The following is a 21,110-nucleotide window of genomic DNA, read 5'->3' on the forward strand; positions in this document are numbered from 1 at the left end:
TGCTTACACAAGTGATTTTGAATTCCATTAGATCAACGACCAAGTGTGACACTCGATAGATGGTTGAGATGATATTTACATGTCTTAGGTAAGAATGAAAATATTTACCTTGCCTAAGTGATTAGATATTGGGCATTTACTTAAAAAAATGGGTGTAACAACTGCTAAGTTGTGGCGTGTTTGTTTTTGATTTGTACAGAGCCCCCTGACTGATCTTGTTGCTCAAATTAATGTGTGACAGTCAAGGAATAGAGGCCTAAGTATCATCATTTTATATATATAATGTTTCAATGCGTAGCAGAGTGACTATGTTTTGATCCTGATGAATGCCCTGAACTTCTTGTCAATATGGCTGAAAGATGTTGATCTATAGAGAGGGTATACATCCATAACCCTACATTCACTCTATTTTTAATCACTACCATTTAGTATGGAAGAATAAAGTTAGTACCACTAAATAGGTAGTTTTTAGTACACTCACTTTTGATTTATTTTGATTTACTTTGCACTCTGCCCCTCCTTACCACCAACGAGTTAGTAGAACCAACTAGGGCTTCGCACTCAAGCTCCTTCCCTCTTGGGAAAAGTCGTAGCCCACACAGGGTACCTTGCGATCTCTGTGTGTTGGAGAAACCCAATGATGAAGCATGTCACCCTCGGGTGAGTGAGGGCTTTCGTCCACAACTGGGTTGTGCCCCCAAATTGTTCTACTCACTACTAGTTTTCAGCTTCATCATACACTTTTGTAGCTACCCTATAATTTGTGTGAGATTGAAATCTTTTGATTCCTCATCTTATCTAATCTGGTGGTACGCAGATTTCAGGTCTATCATGCTAAAAAACTTTGCTCCTTTTAATAACATTAGCATATCAGCAATTTTTGGTAGAGGATATTTATCTACCACCACATTTTTGTTCAACTCTCTAAGGTCCACACAAAGCTGTAGGGAGCCATCAGCTTTCTTTGTAGCCACAACTGGAGCAAGTCATTGAGTTGCCTCAACTTCTTCAATGATTACATACTTTTTGTAAGCGTTCCAGTTCTGTTTGTACATGTTCTCTAACTGCTACAGGGACATTTCTCACTTTACAACAAACCGGTTTTGCACCATCCATTAAGCAAATGTGATGCACATAGTTTTTTAAACACCCTAAAGTTTCACAAAATACATTAGGAAACTTTGCTTTTAACATTTGTAATTAAGATTTGTCTGTATCACTATCTATGACAGCAATAGACTTAGGGTTGAAATTTTCTTTTAATAAGATGGGTCAAGAATTACACCAAGGTCTCTCTGGTGAAACCAACTCAATATACTATCACCTCTCTGTGATATATATATATCAGCATTGGTCAATCTGTTCTTGTAATCAAGTAAACCCCAGAAATAACCAAGGAGTTTAATTGGCTCACGACCATAAGCAAAAGATCTAATGTCAGTAGAATAAATCTTAGTTTTCTCTTTGATTTCTTTGAGATAAAATTCTTTAGATATTATGGTTAGCTTAGCACCAGAATCAAAGAGAACATTTGCTGGTTTCCCATCCACAAGTATTTCATCAGTTGGACAATTTTAGCTTACCTCATTTTGAACAACTTGAATTTGAATTTGACCACAATCTACCTCATCAACAGATTCATATGTATCATTTACATCATAATATATTTCATTAACTTTCCCTTTATAACTTCTAGCCCTACGAGCCACAGTAAAATGACATTTTCTTTTACATTTACTGCAAGTAGCTTTCCAGCCAGGACATTGTTTGTCATTGACTAAATGACCTAACTTACCACAGCGGAGGCATTTAGCTTGTGATAAATTAAATTTAACATTACCTTCAGAAGACAAACTTTTCTTTTTAAAGTTTTTCTGACCATTAATTTCCTTTGAATGTTGTTTAACAATTTGGACACAATTTTTCTCCTTTCTTTTCAGAGTCTTTCTTAATCACCTCGATACACTTTAAAGAATGTTCTATTCTTTTTGCAATAACTACCACCTCATTTAAAGTTGGTTCATCCTTTTGCTTTAGTTCTTCTCTGACCCGATCAATGCTACCACCTAGCAGAAACTGATTTCTAATTCTTTCGTCAAGGGTAGAACCAAATTTACATGATGATGCTAATTTCCTGAGAGATGTCACACAGTTTTCAACTGTTTCATCATCTAGCTGAGATTTGCGACCAAAATGGTACCTCTCAAGAATGGTACTTACTTTTGGTAAGTAATGCTTATCCAATTTAGCTATGCAAATTTCATATTCATTAAGATTGTGATCATGAAGCTCAGGAAGGTGGTCAAAAACTTCCTGACCTTCTGATCCTAAGCAATGTAGTAACAAAGCTGTCTTTCTCTCAGCACCTAGGGAGGATCCACATACCCTAGCATACCTTTCAAAGACTTTCACAATTTTTGCCATTTTATAGGCGGATCTCCTGGTGAGGACAAAAAGAACGGAGGTGCAGTAACATTTTGCATTGTAGTGTTGTTAAGTTAAAGAAAACATCAAAGTAAATATTTCTGTAGAACTAAATGTAAATTTGGTAAAATCCAATTTAAAATTGACCATTACTAACAATAAAATCAAATGAATAACTAATGTTTTGCAAGCCTACTATTGCTTTCTTCAAGTATTAACTTCAAATCTTTTCTCTAATGCAAAACATGCAATAATAATACAAATAAGACTAGTGTGTGTGTCACTGAAATGGTGTGCACGCAGTTATTAAAACACATACGAGGGCGTGGATGGGCAAGATGGCCGAACGGACGTAGCCCGTCTCGGGCCCCGGTCCAAGCGCTGTCTCGGTGGGGAAAGAAGCGGCTGCGGCAACATACACCCACCGCAAACAAAGTCTGCAGGTGTGTGAAGATGTGAGCCATCGGCGGAGATCATCTATGCATACTGATCGCCACAGGAACTGCCACATTTGGCTTTGCCGCCTTGGAAGGGGATGGTACTGCATGCTAACATGGCGGTGCGAATCCTGCGGGAACGGGAGCTCTGCCCGACTTCACATCGGCGGTGAGGACGCAGTAACCCCATATGGAGAACGGAATTTAAATCAAGGTAGCGGATGGCCCGGGGGCAACAGCGGTGGTAATTTAGTTGTTTATTTGGCTGAACTTCACCTCTCCCCCCTGTGCCTGACCTCAAAATGGTGGCTGCGCTTCACTAAATGGCGGCGGACTTTTGCGCTCACAGCCTGTTGCCCAGAACCACCTGCTATCTCTACACTAGAGGGCTCATTGAGCGCTGCAATCAGAGTCTCCGCTTCACTAGGCACCGTGGTAAATAGATGCAAATGCGCTGAAGCTTTGGGGGCTGCTGCACTCCACTGCCTGATACCACCAGGCTTGCACATCTCCCCCTAATTGTAGGATCCACCAGCGCCTGTCAAACACTGCTCACGATCCTCGTACTGGCAACCCTGTTTGCCGCAGTCTGGTATCTTGCTGTTCCCACTGCAGCTTCTGGCCTAAGGAGCTCAAGGCTCTCTTCCCTGCTAAGGGAACTAACACGCACCTGATCATCACGCTCCAACGTAGTGACGGTGGCCTCCCTCGTGCACTGATTTAGCTGCAGGGCAGGACGGGCCATAGCGGGTACCGGGCAATCCCCTGGTGCGCCACACGGGTGGGGGCAGTTTTTGTTACAGGGTCGTTTTTGGAGCAGAGCTGCAAAATCGGCCCTGTAACAAAATCGGCCAAAAACCGGGACAGGCAAAGAGCTCGGCGGCACCTAAAACCCCCGCGAGTGGGGAGGGGAGCCGGCCGATTACTTTGCCTGGCCCGGTAGTGGTTTCCAGTCTGGCCCTGATTAGCTGAGCCCCTGAGAGGAATCCTCTGTAGGATCCAAGGTACGAGTCCTTATGGCAAGGAGATCAACGGGGGGCGTGGCTAAGCACGCAATGGCGGAGGACGCACTAGGGTAGAGCTCCGTGCTAAGCTCCCCTTCCCTGAGCCGATTCTCCGCCAAATTTCATCGTAGCCGCCCAAAACTGCAGGCGGACCTCTCCGGGGCTCTCCACGGCAATCTGGCCGACTTTCGACTCGTGACTCCGACGGGGCCGACCCCGGGACCTGCTGCCTCCCGGCCGGCGGGGCGACCAAGGGAGACCGAGGCTTGGGCCCAGCACACAGGCCCTAACCGGCAGGCCGCACCACACTGTCCGAGGCCCCCTGGCCGGCAATCGCCACACCGGGAACAACCACCGGTAGCTCGGAGATCGCCCCGCCCCGCTACAGGACACTAGCGACAGGCCCGGACTGAGCGGAGAACGGGCGCCCACTGCCCCGCGAGTGGAGAGGACTCGCTGGGCTTCCTGGCGGTGTACCCGGAGCAGCCAAGGAGCGGAGATCGACCCCGGAGAGGCGCCGGAGAGGTGGCAGCCCCGACTGGCGGGGGCCCTTCCCCAGGATGCCACGCTGAAACTGGAACCACCCGGTGAGTCCCTCTCGTGCCTACCGACGCAGAGGAGCCCGCGCGGAGCGGCCGCCCCCAAGCCAGGCGCCGCGGGCCCGAGACCCACAGAGGGGCAGCCCGGCCCCCCAGCCTGGTCGCCACACCACTGCCAGAGACGGACTGACCGCCCCCCACGGAGGTAGTGGCTGCCTGGGGGACAGTGAGGCGCACGTGACGCTGTAACTCGGACCGGACCTGGTGGCCAGCCCTGCACACGGCGCCCGGACCCCTTGAACCCACACACCGCGCTCGCCTCCCCGGCACCCACTGCAACTGGGGCGGCTTGGCGGAGCCGTGCTGAGAGAGGGTGAAGACTCGCCTGACGGACCCCCCCGGACACAGCGACGACGGCCACGACCAGAGGGGCGGCTGCTGGCCACCGGGCCTCCCGCCCAGAGGGGGTGTAATCCCGGAGGTGCCGCCGGAGTGGCACAGGTGAAAACTTTGCTAGACGGGCGCCCCTGCCCATGTCCGGAGGGGTGCGGACCTGCACCGGGACTGGTGGGGCCCCGCCAAAGGGGAAAACAGACAAGCTAATAAATAAAATGGCCGCCGAACAATTAGCTACGAGACTGGACATTGTGCTGGCGGCCGTGGAACGCATGGAACAGTCACTCCAGCAGACCCGAACCTCCCTGGAGTCCAAAATAGATGGCGTCGCTGTGGACCTGACCCTCCTACGGGACGACCACAGGAAACTATCCGACCGGACCAATACCCTGGACGGTGCGGTGAAGGAGATTGAGCCCAAGGTTGCCCAGACAAACAGACAGGTGCAGGATCTCCTGAACAGGGTGGAGTTCCTAGAGGACAGGGCCGAGGATGCGGAAGGGAGGGCGAGACGCAACAACATCAGACTCGTGGGGGTCCCAGAAAAATGGGAAGGGAACCACCCCGCTCAACATGTGGAAGATTGGCTTAGGACCCTGCTACCCGAAGGCACACTATCGCCCCACTTTGTAGTGGAACGTGCACACCGAGTGCCGACGAGGCCCTACACCACCGGCGCTAACCCGAGACCACTGCTCTTCAGGATACTGAACTATAGGGACCGGGACGCAGTGCTGCGGGAGGCCAGACGACTGGGCGAAATCCGCATAGACAATGCAGCGATCATGTTCTTTCCCGACTACACCATCCAGGTGCCACGCCAAAGACACGACTTCATGGAAGTAAAGCGGAGGCTACGCAGCGCAGGCAAAACTGAGAGTGGTGGCGGGGGACAATACCTACTTCTTCAGCACCCCCGAAGAGGTCAGTGAGTGGCTGGACGGGGGCACGGACACGGCACCCAGACAGCCTCGAGGAGGTGAGGCGAGGCCCAGATCACGCGGGCCACGGCGCCGCCGCAGACACAAAACACAACAGTCCCAACGGATGGAGGAGGGGTCGTGACACTCTCCCCCGATGGACCAGATACTCCAGGAACAACTCGATGCGCTCCGGAGGGTTTCCCAGTTGAGCAACCCACCTTCCCAGGAGACGATCCTCGAGGACGGCCAGCAGGCAGTACCCAGCGATGAGGATGAGGCCATATATGGGATCCCGAACTCACAGATCTCAGTAGACCTGCCAGTCGTCACACCGCAAACTGCTGACCTGATTCACTGACTCCACAAGAGAAATTTGTGAAGTTTTTGCCATGGCGGGGGGGAGGTGGCAGAAGCTGACTGGACGCTGAGGCGCGGCTGCTGCCCGACACTGCTGGGGGCGTCCTCTCCCCCCCCTGCCTGCCGATTGGACAATGGACATCTGGAACAGTGAGTACTGCCTTTGTGGCACCGGTGGTCGGTGGGGATGGTGGTGGCGGGGTTGTCTTTTGGCCCGTACTCATCCTTAGCCACCTCTAAATGCAGGCCCAGGTGGGGGAGGAACCCCTCCCGACAGGGGCTTAGGGTACACATCGCATCTCATCGTGCCCCCCTCCTGCCGGGACCGGCATGAGCGGGGCCCCCTACGGGCAGAGTGGCGCCACACACCGGGACGTGGACGGTGGCTACCAGTTGCCTATTTCATAAGGCTCGGGGACGGATCTTGATCCCCTTAACTGACTGAACATCTTATTTGCCGAGACTGTGCTTAGCGCACGCTACCCCTTATACTAGAAAGGTTGTCCCTCTCAATCGAGAATATGGACGGTGGCCCGTTTCGCCACTGCCCTTTTGGTATTTTAGTGGGGTTCACCCACAGTTGGTTGTTGTTGTTCTTTGTTTTTCCCCTTCCTAATGTCTTCCTGAACATTGCTGAGTGTACTGTGGGGGGTGGGTGCGGGAAAGCCGGGAAAAATGATGCGAGGGTCCTTGGTGGAGCTGCTGTTCGTAGACATGGTGGGGAGGAGTACACACTGCTAGAATGACTGCGATAAAGATATGCACTTGGAATATCAGAGGCATGCACACACCTGCGCGTAGATATCAAATATACTCCTACCTGAAAAGACAACAGGTGCACATTGCACTCCTGCAGGAAACACACTTATGTGGGGCAGAGGTGGCTGCGCTGCGGCGCAGATGGAGGGGACAACTGTATGCCACAGAGTACTCCTCGTTTGCCCGTGGGCCGCTACTGTGGGTAAGGCCGGGCACTCCCTTCACAATGTCAGATGTTCTCACGGACCCGGAGGGGAGGTATGTCCTGGTGAAGGGCCGCATGGACGGGCAACCAGTAGTTCTGGCGTCCATTTACTCTCCAAACACGGACCAAGGAGGCTTCCTGACATGCATTTCGGAGAAGCTGGCGCCCTGGCACGGCGTCCCCTGGATACTGGGGGGGACTACAACACGGTGCTGGACCCTGTGATGGACCGCTCGGTCCCTCCCAGGCCGGACGCAACGTCCTTGGGAGCCACGAGGGCACTCACACAGTGGGCGGCACAGTGGGACCTGAAGGATGCATGGCGCGCGCACAACCCCGACACCAGGATATACTCTTACTACTCAGGGGCGCACGCGCTACACGTCCGCCTTGACAGATACATGGTGTCAACGGAAATACTGCCACACATCACTGACTCTCAATACCTTGGCCGGACACACTCGGACCACAACCCGCACACGCTGCACATGGCTTGGGAACGCCCACACCCGCCCATCCCTACATGGCGATTACAACCTGCTTTGCTACTGGACGCCCCCTTTAGAGACTCCCTGCAGGCCTGCGTAGCACAATACTTCACAGACAACTCGGACACAGCGTCCTCCCCAAGAGTGGAATGGGACGCCTTCAAGGTGGGGATACGGGGACACTGTCTAGGCGCACAGGGGAGTATGCAGAAGAAATTAGAGGCAGATTTACGCAGGGTGGAAGCGGACTTACTCCGCTGGGAACAGGAAGCGGTGGGCGGAACGGGAGACCGGCTAAAAGAGGCCCGAGCGGAACATGCAGCATTGCTGGAACGACTGAGGCACATTAATTTCGCGGCCCACTCGGCGCGAGTGCACCAGCACAGTGACAAACCCGGGAGACTACTGGCCTGGCTAGTCAGACAGGAGAACCGCACGGAGCCAGTGTCCGCCATTCGCACAGCTGAGGGAGAGATAGTGTACACACAAAGCAAGATACATCAAGCATTTGTGGGGCACTACCAGGCCCTATACAAATCACAACTGAGGGTCTCCTCGGCATCCATTGCGGATTACCTTGTAGACATTCAACTGCCCTCCCTCACGGACACGCAACAAGGGGATCTAGGAGCACCATTCACCCAGGAGGAAATGCGCGAGGCCATTTTCGCTCTGTCCAATGGCAAATCCCTGGCCCGGATGGCCTACCTGCCGAATTCTTTAAGGCATGTTCAGGCACGCTGATCCCGGAGATGCTCAAGGTGTATAACACTGCGATCGAGGACTCGGCGCTCCCGGACTCGCTCAATGAAGCCAACCTGGTCTCACTATTGAAGCCAGGCAGGGATGTTACATGCATGGGGTCCTACAGGCCATTAGCCATGTTGAATACTGACTATAAAATCTTCACCTCCCTGTTGGCCCGACGCTTGGCCTTAGAGGTCCCGACCCTGGTACATGATGACCAGAATGGTTTCATGCCGGCAAGGAGCACTTCTCGTAACCTGCGCCGCCTCTTCCGAGTTCAGGAAGCGGCCACGCTGCACTGGCCGAGATCAGGGTGTCTAGTCTTAGACCTTGAGAAGGCTTTTGACTCCGTGGAGTGGCCCTATCTAGGGGCGGTGCTGGACAGATTCGGCGTAGGCGATGCCTTCGCGGACATGGTCGGGCTACTTTACCAGTGGCCCAGCGTCCGTGTGAGGACGGGCAGGCTGCTCTCGGAGATGGTGCGGGTACGCAGAGGCACCCGACAGGGTTGCCCCCTGTCACCCCTCCTTTTCTCTCTGGACATTGAGCCCCTGGCGACTCTACTACGGGACAGGGGAGCGGAATGGGGGATCCCGCTGGCTGATGGAGTGCACACGATCTCGCTTTACGCAGACGACCTGCTGCTCTATGTGCGGGACCTTACCGCGGTACCCGACGCGCTGTCGGACATTTTCCGGACCTTTGAGGAAGTGTCGGGTCTCAAGGTCAACTGGACCAAGTCCGGAGTATACTCGTTCAGCCCGGACCTGGGGGAGTGCGATGTGCACCTTGGAGGCACTCGGCTCGCATGGTACCCGACCACGTTCAAATTCCTCGGGTTATACATCTACAGGGACGCGCAGAGCATACTGGAGGGCAACCTGGTGCGCGCTATCTCCTCGTTGCGGGCCCAGATGGCCTTCTGGAAGACTCTGCCATTGAATGTGCCCAGCAGGATTGCACTATCCAAAATGATAGCTCTGCCCAGGCTACTATACCACTTTGCAAATATCCCACTGTATGTTCCCACAAGGATATTCCGCGACCTGGAATCAATGCTCCGCGGCCTGATCTGGAACGCAGGACGCCCCCGCGTGGCCCTGGCGAAGCTGTACTCCCCGACTGCGGAGGGAGGGCTGGCAGTCCCCAACATGGAGCTGTATTACCTGGCTGCGCAGCTACAATGGGTGACGTACTGGCTCAGCGGCTCACATCTCGACGACACGGCCACCGCAGACTACCAGTGGACTCACCCACAGGTATGCACCTTGTTTCACCCACTGACCAAGGGACCCCGCCCTCTACCCCTTCACGTGGCTGTGGCCCGTAAATGCTTCATCCGTAGCCTGAAACTGACGCAGAATGTCAGGCCATATGCCCCTGCCCTCCCCCTGATGGGCACCCCCCGGAGGGGTGGGATGGTGACACCACGTAATCTGGAACACTGGACTGCAGCTGGAGTGGAGACCATGGGCGACTTGTATGCGGACGGGGTCCAGCTCCCATTTGCGGAATTGTCGGAGGGCACGGGTCTGCCGGCGGGGCAATTCCTGCTCCACGCGTCTGTACTGCGGGCGTATACAGAGTCCTGGGGGGATATCCAGGATGAGCCACCGATTCATCACCTAATACAGTACCTGCATGTTATGGGCAGAGGCTCACACATTATACACTGGCTGGCACAGGCACTCCTCATGCACATACAAAGACCCACACAACCGATCAGGGACAAATGGGCAGCCCACCGCGGGAGGGACTGGACGGATAAGGAATGGAACCTGGTTCTGGCCAGCCCTGTGAACATCCCACGCAACTCCCGCTTCCGAACCATTCAGTTGTACATACTGCACCAGGCGTACTTATCACCAGACAGAATCAATAGATACTTCACGACCAACACCGCCGCCTGTCCCAGATGCGACCTGCTAGGCGCAGACATCTTACATATGCTCTGGCACTGCCCATCTCTGGCCACATACTGGGGGGAGGTGACATCTCTCCTGACACACAGCACAGGCCCGGGGTTACCTCACACGTGGGAGGCATGTGTACTTGGGCTATACAAGAGGACTAAACTAAATAAAACGCAAGCTCGGTTCTGGGATCTGGGCCTCATCACAGCCAAACGACTGCTCACTAGGCACTGGAAGAGAAGGGAACCACCAACCCCCGCACACTGGTATGCATCCTTCACTAACTGGGCTAGAGCAGAAGGCACGGCGCTACGCCGGGAGGAGATAGCGGGCTTGAGGCAGTTCCCGATCGCACAGCTCTGGGATGATATCCTGGGGTCCCTACAGGGGGAGGGCGCGGTCAGAGGGCTCACATAGAGACCGCTAAGATGGGCGGGCACCGCAGGGGTGGCAGCTCAGTAGACAGGGCTGCAAATCGCATCCCCCGAGCGTGACACCTAGCCTACGTCGACTCGAAACCTACCCCCAGCACCTCCCCTCTGACACCGCTCCCACGAGTACACTGCCCCCCCCTCTTCACCCCTCACATATTCCCATGTTTACGGTTTCGGACTCCTGCTTTCCAGCTGTAGCCATAACCCCCTTCCATGCCACATTAGAAGGATGCAACTGGCCACGTGTCTGGCCGCGAGACCGGGCACGGGCAGCATCTTCCGAAACCGCAGCTAGGCTACACCATCCGTCTGCCAAGCGCACCACACACTAGGCCGACAACCAGAGAGGCCCCACTGCTCACTAAGGCTGTCCTACATCAGGTCTAAGGCAATCTGTGCACGCACACCACTAGCCCCCTACTCCACTGACACGCCCTCAGTGATCACTGCTCCGTTCAGTGGGTTTTGGTGCCATGCATGCCGGAAGGGCACGAGGCAGCGCAGCTACAAAAAAAAAAAAAAATGGGACACACCGATACGAACTGTTCTGTTTTGTTTGCAGAGTTAACGGTTTACTTATAGGAAAAATTAAAAATAAGACGTCACTTACAGAAATAGTTGTGTGCTGAACAAGTGTGATATGACCAAAGTACCTGAAGACTAGCTCACTGAAGACGAGTAAGGTGCAACGGAGCTCCTTCCCCTGTAAACCCTTACCCTCACGATCCATCGCCTTGTTGCAGCCGGCCCGCAGGGTTGTAGGCTTTGCTATATGTACTGCACGTTTGAACAATAATAAACGTCTTAAAAAAATAAAAAAAAATGGCAAGGAGATCAACAGTTCAGACACCACCTAATGACGCTTCCCAGTCGGAACCTTGCGCACTACGTTCTGGATACGCCTGCACGACTCTGAAGGTTTCGCCATATGCCGCCTAAAAAGACAACGAACAAGACACCAAATAATGTCTCAGACTTCTTCTCGACTGCAGAAAAATGATATACACTACGGGGAGACGCAAGCTCTGCAACAATGGCTCTTACGAAGGCAGAACTTTTAACCATGTTCAAAGACTTCAAATCGGAACTACACAGTGACATTAGCCAAGACATCAAATCCTCCATGGACAACTGTGACCAGACTTGACGGAACGTTTGTCCTCCTTGCAACACAATGTGGACTCTGTAGGCACTAGAGTCCTTGACCTCGAGGCACACCACCAGGAACTATAGCAACTCTCTACTGAGCTCCGGGACGATGTGCGATTACTTAAGGAGCAACTCAACCAGTCGCAACTCAAGGCAGAAGAACTCAAGAACAGAGCGCAGAGGGAGAACATACGAATCAGGGACCTGGAGGCGGTCGCAGAGGGGCCTGACCTGGGGGCCTTCGTGGTAGGTCTCTTCTCTGAGATTTTGACACCACAGACTCTTAAAACAAAATTTGACAGAGTTCATCATGTGGGGGCTCTACAACACGGAGAGAAGAAATGGCCGTGCAATGTCCTGGCAAAATTCCACTCCTATAAAGTCAAAGAGGCGGTTCTCCAGGCGGCCAGGGTGAAGGAGTCCGTTGCATTTCAAGGTCATTCCTGCACCATCTACCAGGATGTCGCACCATCAAATCTTTTAGGCGGTGGGAACATGGCGGCGGCAGGCTAACGCAGGTCGCGGAGCTCCAGGAACGGCGGCCCCGCTGGTGGCAATAGCGGCAAAATAGTGTTTTTTCTGACGGCGGACCTCGCCTTACAGAAGTGGTGAGAGACTATGGGTTAATTTTTGGGGGTTGTACGATGCCATAGCATCAGATGTCCCCATTCTCTCTTTTGCAGCCCAATACCACGCCATAGCGCTCCGGGGCGCTAGGACCCTGAACCGCATGGGGATTTCGAACGTAGTGAACCCTGGTTCAATCTGCCGGCAGGACGACGCTACGCTGATCACGGCCACAGCGGATGAGGTGGAGGCGGCACGGCCTGTCGGAGTCCAGCGGTGGAATTTGTGGATTCGGGCCCGGATTGCGCTTTGGTATACACAGTTCAGGGGACCTGTCTGCTGGGGGCAGTTTTCAGCGGCTACACTCCACTACACGTCGAACGCCGGTAAGGAGGCTCCAAGAGGGGGAGGTTGCATGGAGTTTGAGTTGCAGTCATCAGCAGCAGCCCTTCCAAAACAGCAGATTATCTTCTTAAGTGAGAGGGAGGGTGCCACAGATAAAATTGAGCAGTCCGAGGGGTCAGGTTCAGTGACAGTCCTCCCGGTGGTTGGCAGTATATCAAGTGGGATTGAAGCGGAGGGGTCGAGGAGCAGGAACAGATACCAATTGAGGTCAAAACAGGATCTTAAATCAAAGGGGGTTCTGGACTCTGTAGTAGAAAAGGGGGGCCAACCCCGTTAACTCCCTATAAAAAGAAGAAAAGGTGGGAGGCCAAGAAGGGGGGAGCACTAAGCAGACGCAACAGTTGCAGTTTCACAAGAATACCCCCTCACTTAAGACCTACTTCAAGCCTATGGAGCAGCAGAAGTGCCCGAAGGGGGGAACGGCAATGGAGGCTGAGTTATTAAATCAAGATCTTGACCCACTGACTCAGAAGACAGGAAACCGGTATGCACCCCTTGGATTAATCCAGGAGGTGGAGGGTCTGCCGAATTTAGAAGCAGGTCTGTCTGTTGCTTCAGCTGGCATTGCACCAGCACCAGCACCGGCACCAGCTGCACCAGCTGCACCCAGTGAGGTTGTTGTCTCACCATCCGAGGTACATGGGACTCTAGGCGTAGTACAGCCCCCAAATTCCATCTTAACCCCGGTTCTGGCTGACCCTAGGAAAACTCGAATGCAGTCTCTGGAAGTGGCTCAGGTTCAGGCTCATGCTCTTACTCTGGCACAGATACAGGCACAGGTCCAGTCGACTTCTCAAGTTGATACTGTCCCTCAGCAGTTAATTGGTGCAGCCAGCCTTCAGTTTGAGGGTGACAGGATTGGCTCTCTATTTAAGTCACTACAGGAAGATCTTTTGAGTAAGCTCGAGGTTTCGGAGTCTAATCAAAAAACTCTCCATGATAGATTTGATCTCTTGGAGTCCAAATTAGACAATATATATACCAGGACTAGCTCTCTTGAGAGTAAGGTCTCTACACTATCAGAGTCCATGCTGGATAATTCCAAGGACATTGAAACCTTAAAAGCACAAAATCGGTCACTCATGATGGACATGGAAAGGTTGGAAATTCAAACCCGTAGAAATAACCTTAGAATCCTGAAAATTCCAGAGGGAGAGGAAGCAGAGGACATTAAGGGGTTTGTTTGTAAACTGTTACGAGAAGGGGTTCTGAAAGATCGACTGGATATAGATCTTGAAGCAGAGGTTAAGAGGGTGCATAGGGACCCTTTTAGGCTGCATCCTGATCGGAAGGCGCCTAGAAAAATTCTCTTCAACTTTCAAACTTATAGTATTAAAGAATTGATTCTAAGTAGGTGCCTTTCACGATCCACTCTCCATTATCGGGCCAATCCTTACCAAATTCGATCTGACAAAGGTGGTCGGACAGCTCAGAGGCAGTGGGAATTAGGTTCCAAAATGCCAGAACTTAGGTCTCTGGGTGCGGAGGCACAGATGAAGTTTCCTGCCCTTCTGAAGGTGATGTGGAACAATAAAATGTATAATTGTAACCACCCAGAGGAAGTTGATGACCTATTGATCCAGATGAGAAAGTAATTAAGCAGTTATGTGGTGTCTGAATTACTTAGGTGGATAGGTGAAGATGGATTGGTGATTGGCGAAGGGCCAATAAAATCAATAGTATATGAATAGCATATGTAAGTCTCCATAAAAATTCCAACACGTAAAAAAAGAAAAATGTTTCACTTGAATTTTGGTGGGGAAAAGATATAAGGGATATTAAAAAACTAAAGAAAACCCTGAAAGAAGATAAAAAAAAAGGAGTATAAAAAGATTAATCCACTATGGTTTGACTTAATGAAGCCGCAGTGTCGCTGGTACAGGGTTCCCTAAAGGCGAAACCAGCACCTGGTAAGATGGGAGGGTTCCCTGAAGGAGGGTTAGGGAGGGGCCGAGGGGGGGTGAAAATGAAAAAATTTCCTCATATACTGCAACATTGTTACATTGGTTAGAGCTCTGGAAGGTGGGTGCTTGTTGGTTTAGGCCTAGTTATGACTATGGCTGTTAGCAGGGTAACTGGCAATACATTTCTCTCCTGGAACCTTAATGGTATAGGTGGTAGGAGAAAACAAGCTAGGGTCTGTGAATACTTAAAGAATTCAGAAGCTCTTGTTTACCTATTACAGGAAACTCATTTAGAGGCTAAACTTTGCGAACAAGTTTTTTGTAAACTATTTTGGGTTAAGGAGGTATTATGTTCTAGGCAGAAGGGAATCTCTAGGGGGGTGGCTATCATTATTAGAACAAAGAAGGGGATTAAGGTTCGTAAATGGGACACTGATCAATCCGGTAGATGGCTTGTGGCAGTCCTCTCCATAGGCAGTTTTCTATATACGTGTGCAGTGTATTATGGTCCTAATGAAGATAATTCCAGTTTTCTTCTGAAACTAGGGGGTATTCTATTACAACACACTGCGCCGCTAATATTAGGCGGAGACTTTTATCTGGTCTTTGATATTCAATTAGACCGCACTTCTAGAGTGCAATACTGTGTTCCAAAGAACTCTCTCTTAGCTCTTAGGAACATTATGAAAGATTTTAATTTGCAGGATGTTTGGAGAGTTAAATATGGTGCGGTAAGGGAATATTCCTTCTACAGCAAAAAATATAAACAATATACAAGAATAGATTACTTTTTAGTAGATCGTATATTAATGCCAGACATGGTGTCAGTGCCCCACATTCCAGCTGGTCTCTCCGATCACTCAGTGGTGGAACTAGTAATAAACTTTAAGATCAGGCCCATAGAGGTAAGATGGACGTTGGATAGAACACTCCTATTAGATGATCAAAATAAAGTTTAAGATCAAAGAAAGTATCAATGAGTTTTTCTACTTTAACATAGGTACAAGTTCTGAGCAATCGGTTTGGGAATCTTTCAAGGCCTATCTTAGAGGTATATTGAGCTCGCAGATGATTTATAAGAGGAGATCTATTAAGAAAAGAGATATCGAAGATCTCAAAGCTATAAAAAAAAAAGAATTACAACTACAACGAGCTGCCCTCTTAGACAGGGATAACATCCCGAGGTTAGAAAAATAACTCGTAGAACTTCAATCAGTATTCAAAGCGAGAAATGATAACGTTTATGAGGGAGCTATATCAAGAAGATAGCTCTCCTGGAGTAGAAGATGTTGAGGCTTGGTTTAGCTTGAGGGATTTGCCACATCTGTGTGAATCGGATAAGATCTTGTTAGCCAGTGAGATCACAGAGGGGGAGATAAGGACGCAGGTGAAGAAGATGAGCCGAAGTAAAGCCGCTGGCCCTGACGGTCTGCCGACAGAGGTGTATGCGGATAATTTGGAGGAAACACTACCCGTGCTTATGTCACTCTTCAATAGAATTCTCCTACAGGGAGGTAACATTCCACCTTCATGGTTGGAGGCTACTATCGTTCTAATAGTAAAACCAAATAAAGATCCCCAAAAGATTGAGTCGTATAGACCAATCTCCCTCCTAAACTCTGATCTGAAGATATTATCTGGAATACTAGCAACCAGACTATCAAAAGTTGTTAAGACAATCATTCATCCAGATCAGAGGGGGTTTATACCTGGCCGACAACTCAATGAGCTTACGTTCCAAGTGATAGGGGAATTTATGTAGCGGAGGAGAGAGGGCTGCCACTTACCATAGTAGCTATCGATGCTGCAAAAGCATTTGATCAGGTTAACTGGGGTTTCCTCTGGGAGACTATGAAAAGGTTCGGGTTCCCACATATTTTTATTGAGGGAGTTAAGACTTTATACAAGAGCCCCAGGGCTAAAGTCCTGATTAATGGGGGTCTAACAGACTGGTTCAACATCTCCAGAGGTACGAGGCAGGGCTGTCCTCTGTCCCCTCTTCTGTTCGATATATACATTGAGCCCTTCGTATCCTCCTTGAGATCGGACCCTGCTATTTTACCTTTTAAAATGGGAGAGTTAGAATTAAAAACAGCATTATATGCAGATGATCGCCTCCTATACACTGTCAACCGTACTGAGGCTATTCCCAGGTTATTTAAAATAGCCGAAGACTTTGGTAGAGTATCTGGATATAAAATCAACAAGGAAAAAACTGACATAATGAGTTGGAACAGCGAAGTCCCAGTACAGGAGGCTAAACAAAAAATAAGATATCTGGGAATTCATCTAACGCAGAAATTAGCAGATACGCCTAAAACCAGCTGGCTGACAGTTGTTAAGGAAGTTAGGAAATTATTATCTAGATGGGGGGGCCTAGCTCTGAATATTTATGGAAGAGTGAACTTAGTTAAAATGACCATCCTACCCAAAATACCTTTCCTGTTTAATAACATACCCCTATCGTTTAGCCCCAAAGATATTGCCAGCCTCCAAGGGAAGATTGGATCATTTATTTTGGCCACAAAATCTCCCAGGATAGCTTGGAGGAAACTTAGAAGGGGGTTGAAGCTGGGAGGCTTGGCATTACCAGACCTGCTCTTTTATTGTTACATCTTCCAGTTCAAGAACTTTAGAATTCTGGCCAATAAGCTTGACTCCACCTTTCGTGGTCGTCTTTTTCAGGCAATGTTAGCGGACCAGCCACAAGGTTTTGAATTTTTTCTCTATAAAATTGGGGATAAAAATTTTTACAAAAAGGTCCGCTTGAAGATTTTACAGGCCGCGCTCAAAATCTGGCAGCACATCCGGAAGGTGCTGGGGATCCCCTATTACAATTTACATGCCCCAATTTCGGACTCCCCAGGTACTCCGGCCTGTCTGTTAGATCAGCTGGCCCCGCCACTGAAAGAAGCAGGCTTGGAAAAATGGGGGGATCTTTGTGTTAGCACTCAGCTTTTAGATTGGGAATCTCTAGTAGATCTAACTGGGGGGTCCCTCACAAGATTCAAGTACTACCAATTGTCATCATGGTGGGGAAGACAGAGTTGGGGGAAGGAGGAGGACACCCTGATTCTAGATTTCATCGGTAGACGGAGTGGCTGGAGGAGGGAAGTTGCCTTTTGGTATAATACGCTGGTGGCTGCAAAAGATTTTCTGGATCTGGAATTAATGTCTCTCTGGGGGAATACCTTAAATGTGAGCTCGGAGGAGATAAAGAAAGTCTGGTCTGATGCATTCACCATGTCCCAAAAGATAATCAAACCAGCCAACCTCAGAAGGAATCATCTATTTACAGCGTACAGGGTATACTGGACTCCTGCCAAATTAACCAAGATATCTGCTGGAAGCTATAACTGCCCGAGATGTAACTTTCTTGCAGCTGACGATTTACACATGTTTATGGAATGCCCAGAAATTACCAACTACTGGAGGCAGGTGTGCGGTTTTTTGGAGGAGGTTCTATTAAAATCAATTTCCTGTAGCACTAGAATGATCTTTTTTGGTCTACCACAGGAGTGCTCGCTGAATAATTACACCACACAGTTTCTCTTTTATGTGATTGTTATCGCTAGGAGAGAAATATGTAGAAAGTGGAAGTCGAGGGCCCCCCCAAAGTTTGCTGACTGTCTAAAGAACATCATGATGATTAGTCAGTCAGACAGGATGTGTGGTGGAGAGAATGCTACTAAGGTTTGGTCTGCGCTAAAAGATTGGTCAGAAAAATAACTCAAGTCCAATGATTATGCCAGAGGTTTGTGGCCCTGTCCTCCCGGTCAACGAGGAGATTGGGAGTTAGACGAGGAGACAGCCTACCTCTGGGTGAATTCTGAAGGCCGCGCACATTTTCCAGGGGCAGAACCGAAGTTTTGTGTGCAAAAGGCTCAGAGAGATCCCATCTACAGCAGATATCTTCTGGTTGCATGTATGAGGACTAAAGAAAAAAAAAAAAGGATGTCGCACCATCGACTCAGGTACGGAGACAATTGCTCTGACCCGTTACCACTAAGTTGTATGATGACAAGATCAGGTACAGATGGGCCTATCCCTTTGAGCTCAGCTTTGAATTTCAGAACAAACGATGCCATATCACCGACCTACAGGAAGGCTTGGCTCTTCTAGGCATTCCCTCTGAAGAGGCAAATCTGGAGAATCTACCCGAGGAGCTCCATCAACCTCAGCATGGTCTGTTGGGTCGCGCAGGGTGAGGCATTGATCGCTTTCTGGGGACTGAGCGTCACAGCCTCCTGCCTACCCGCCGTAATGGCTGCCATCTCTAGAAGCCTTCGATAATACACAGCAGATGCCGGCATATACCGGGAGTGCCAGGAATGTTTTACTCCTGTGCCCCACTGCTGCCGATGTTACTGAGGCGTCGGACACTTTCTGTGGAGGAGGAGAGATCATGGACATTGTAGACTTTATAAGTAAGATCAATGTTGTTTCCTTTTGTCTATAGTAAAGTGGGTTTAACAGTTGAGGATTTTATTGCTTTTAGATACAGGCTGCGATCCACGATGTTGCTAAATGTTTTACTTGCCAATGCAGATGACTTATTGATGCGTTTTTCTAGACATGGGCTTTCAGTAAGGCTGACTTTTTTGTGTTTGTTTTCTTCCTTAAGAGCCGCACAAATATTCTTCTGATTGAACTTTCCGCCGGGACGGATGTGGAAAGGGTCCTCGGACTGGTGGTCCCCCCTGGTCTCAGGGATCAAAAGTAATGTTTGTATTGTTTACTTGTTTTTGTTTGTTCTAATTTCTCTAGGGGTCACTGGGTGGTTTTGGGAGGGTTGTGGTGGCGGCTTTTTTTAACAGTGGCTTTTGGGGGGTCCTCACATTTTTGGGAAAGCACAGTGGGTGGGCTCTGGTCATTCACTACCGCAGGGAGGCAGATTGGGAGCGGGGACACAATTGGACTTTCGGTGCTTGGGGAGAGATGTAGTTTTTCCCTGTGATATGATGCCAACTACTATTGGAACTTGGAATGTTAAAGGTCTTAACTCCCCCAAAAACACCATAAAGTATAGAAATATATTATTGACCACCACCTCGACATAGTGGCTTTACAAGAGACGCACTTAGCTAGAGACGAAGACTCGCGTATCAGACACAAACATTTTCCACTGATTTATAGGTCCTCGGCCCACTCGAAACACAGGGGGTGGCTATTATGTTTCACTCTTTCATACAATTTCAACCTCTGGGAGTTCAGAGTGATAGAGATGGGCGCTGGGTTGTAATCAAAGGGCGCCTAAGAGGGAAGGTCTGCACTTTTGCGGCAATATATGCCCCCAACACTGGTCAGACGGTTTTCCTACACACATTTTTGTGGAAATTAGCAGACTTTGCAGAAGGTCCGCTGATTCTCATGGGTCGATTTGTCCATCTTCCCCCTCTCGGTATCCGATCATAGCTTGCTCTCTGTTTGCCTCAATTGGCTTGGGAATGCCCCAACTACCGCCAGGTGGTACTTTCCGCCGTTGCTTATTCAAGACCAAAATTAAGAGAAGCCATTACTGAATTCTTCGCTACTAACAGGCCAGAAGAAACCTCGGAGTTTACCACCTGGGATACACTGAAGGCTGTTATTCGGGGGGAATGTATTGCCCTCAATGCAGCACTGAATAGGCAGTGCGCTAGTGAGAGAGAGCTATTAGAACCCGAACTGACTTCTCTTGAATGCACCCATAAAGCAAACCCCATAAGGCAAACGCTACGCAATCTCACAGCGCTCTGAGGTAAACTCAGGGCTATTTATAATGACAGGGCGGAATTCACACTTCTCAAGCTACGGCACCTATCATACACCCAGGGCAATAAAATTGGTAAACATCTTGCCAGACAATTAAAAAATAAAAGTGAGAGACAATACATCGGCGGCATTTGGGGTCCTTCGGGGGAACTTACGCATAGAGACGAGGACAAAGCTGAGATCTTTGTCTCTTTTTATGGAAACCTATATTCTGGGGAAACCTTAGATTCGAATGCTCAACAGGACTATCTCCAGTCATTGCCCCTGCCCCCGGTGTCTGCTGCATGGAATGACTTGCTCACCGCTCCGATTACCATAGACGATGTCACCATGGCCATTATATACTCAGACATGAGTCCCTTTCTCACTGCTCCATCAGGATTCAAGCAAGCTGGGCCGAAGAAGGCTGAAATGCCAGAAACCGGTCCCCGGTAGCTTGTCTCCTTTCTGGTGAAGAATTGGCTTGGTAGTTTAGTCTGCCCTGTTCCCATGATGCACTGGGCCAGGGACAGACTGATTTGAATATAGCCAGGTTCTGAGCTGGGATGGGGCAGTGAGATAAATAACGGTGATGGATCAAGCCCTGATCTTTGGACTGGGTAAGAGTGGTCTGTTTAACTCAGACACTCTATTCATCACCACCCCCTTTTTGTAAATCGACCATGGCCATTAAAGGCCTGAAGCCCCACAAAGCTCCTGGGCCGG

The sequence above is a fragment of the Lissotriton vulgaris genome, chromosome 8 (assembly GCF_964263255.1).
Source record: "Lissotriton vulgaris chromosome 8, aLisVul1.2, whole genome shotgun sequence".
Classification (NCBI taxonomy): Eukaryota; Metazoa; Chordata; class Amphibia; order Caudata; family Salamandridae; genus Lissotriton; species Lissotriton vulgaris.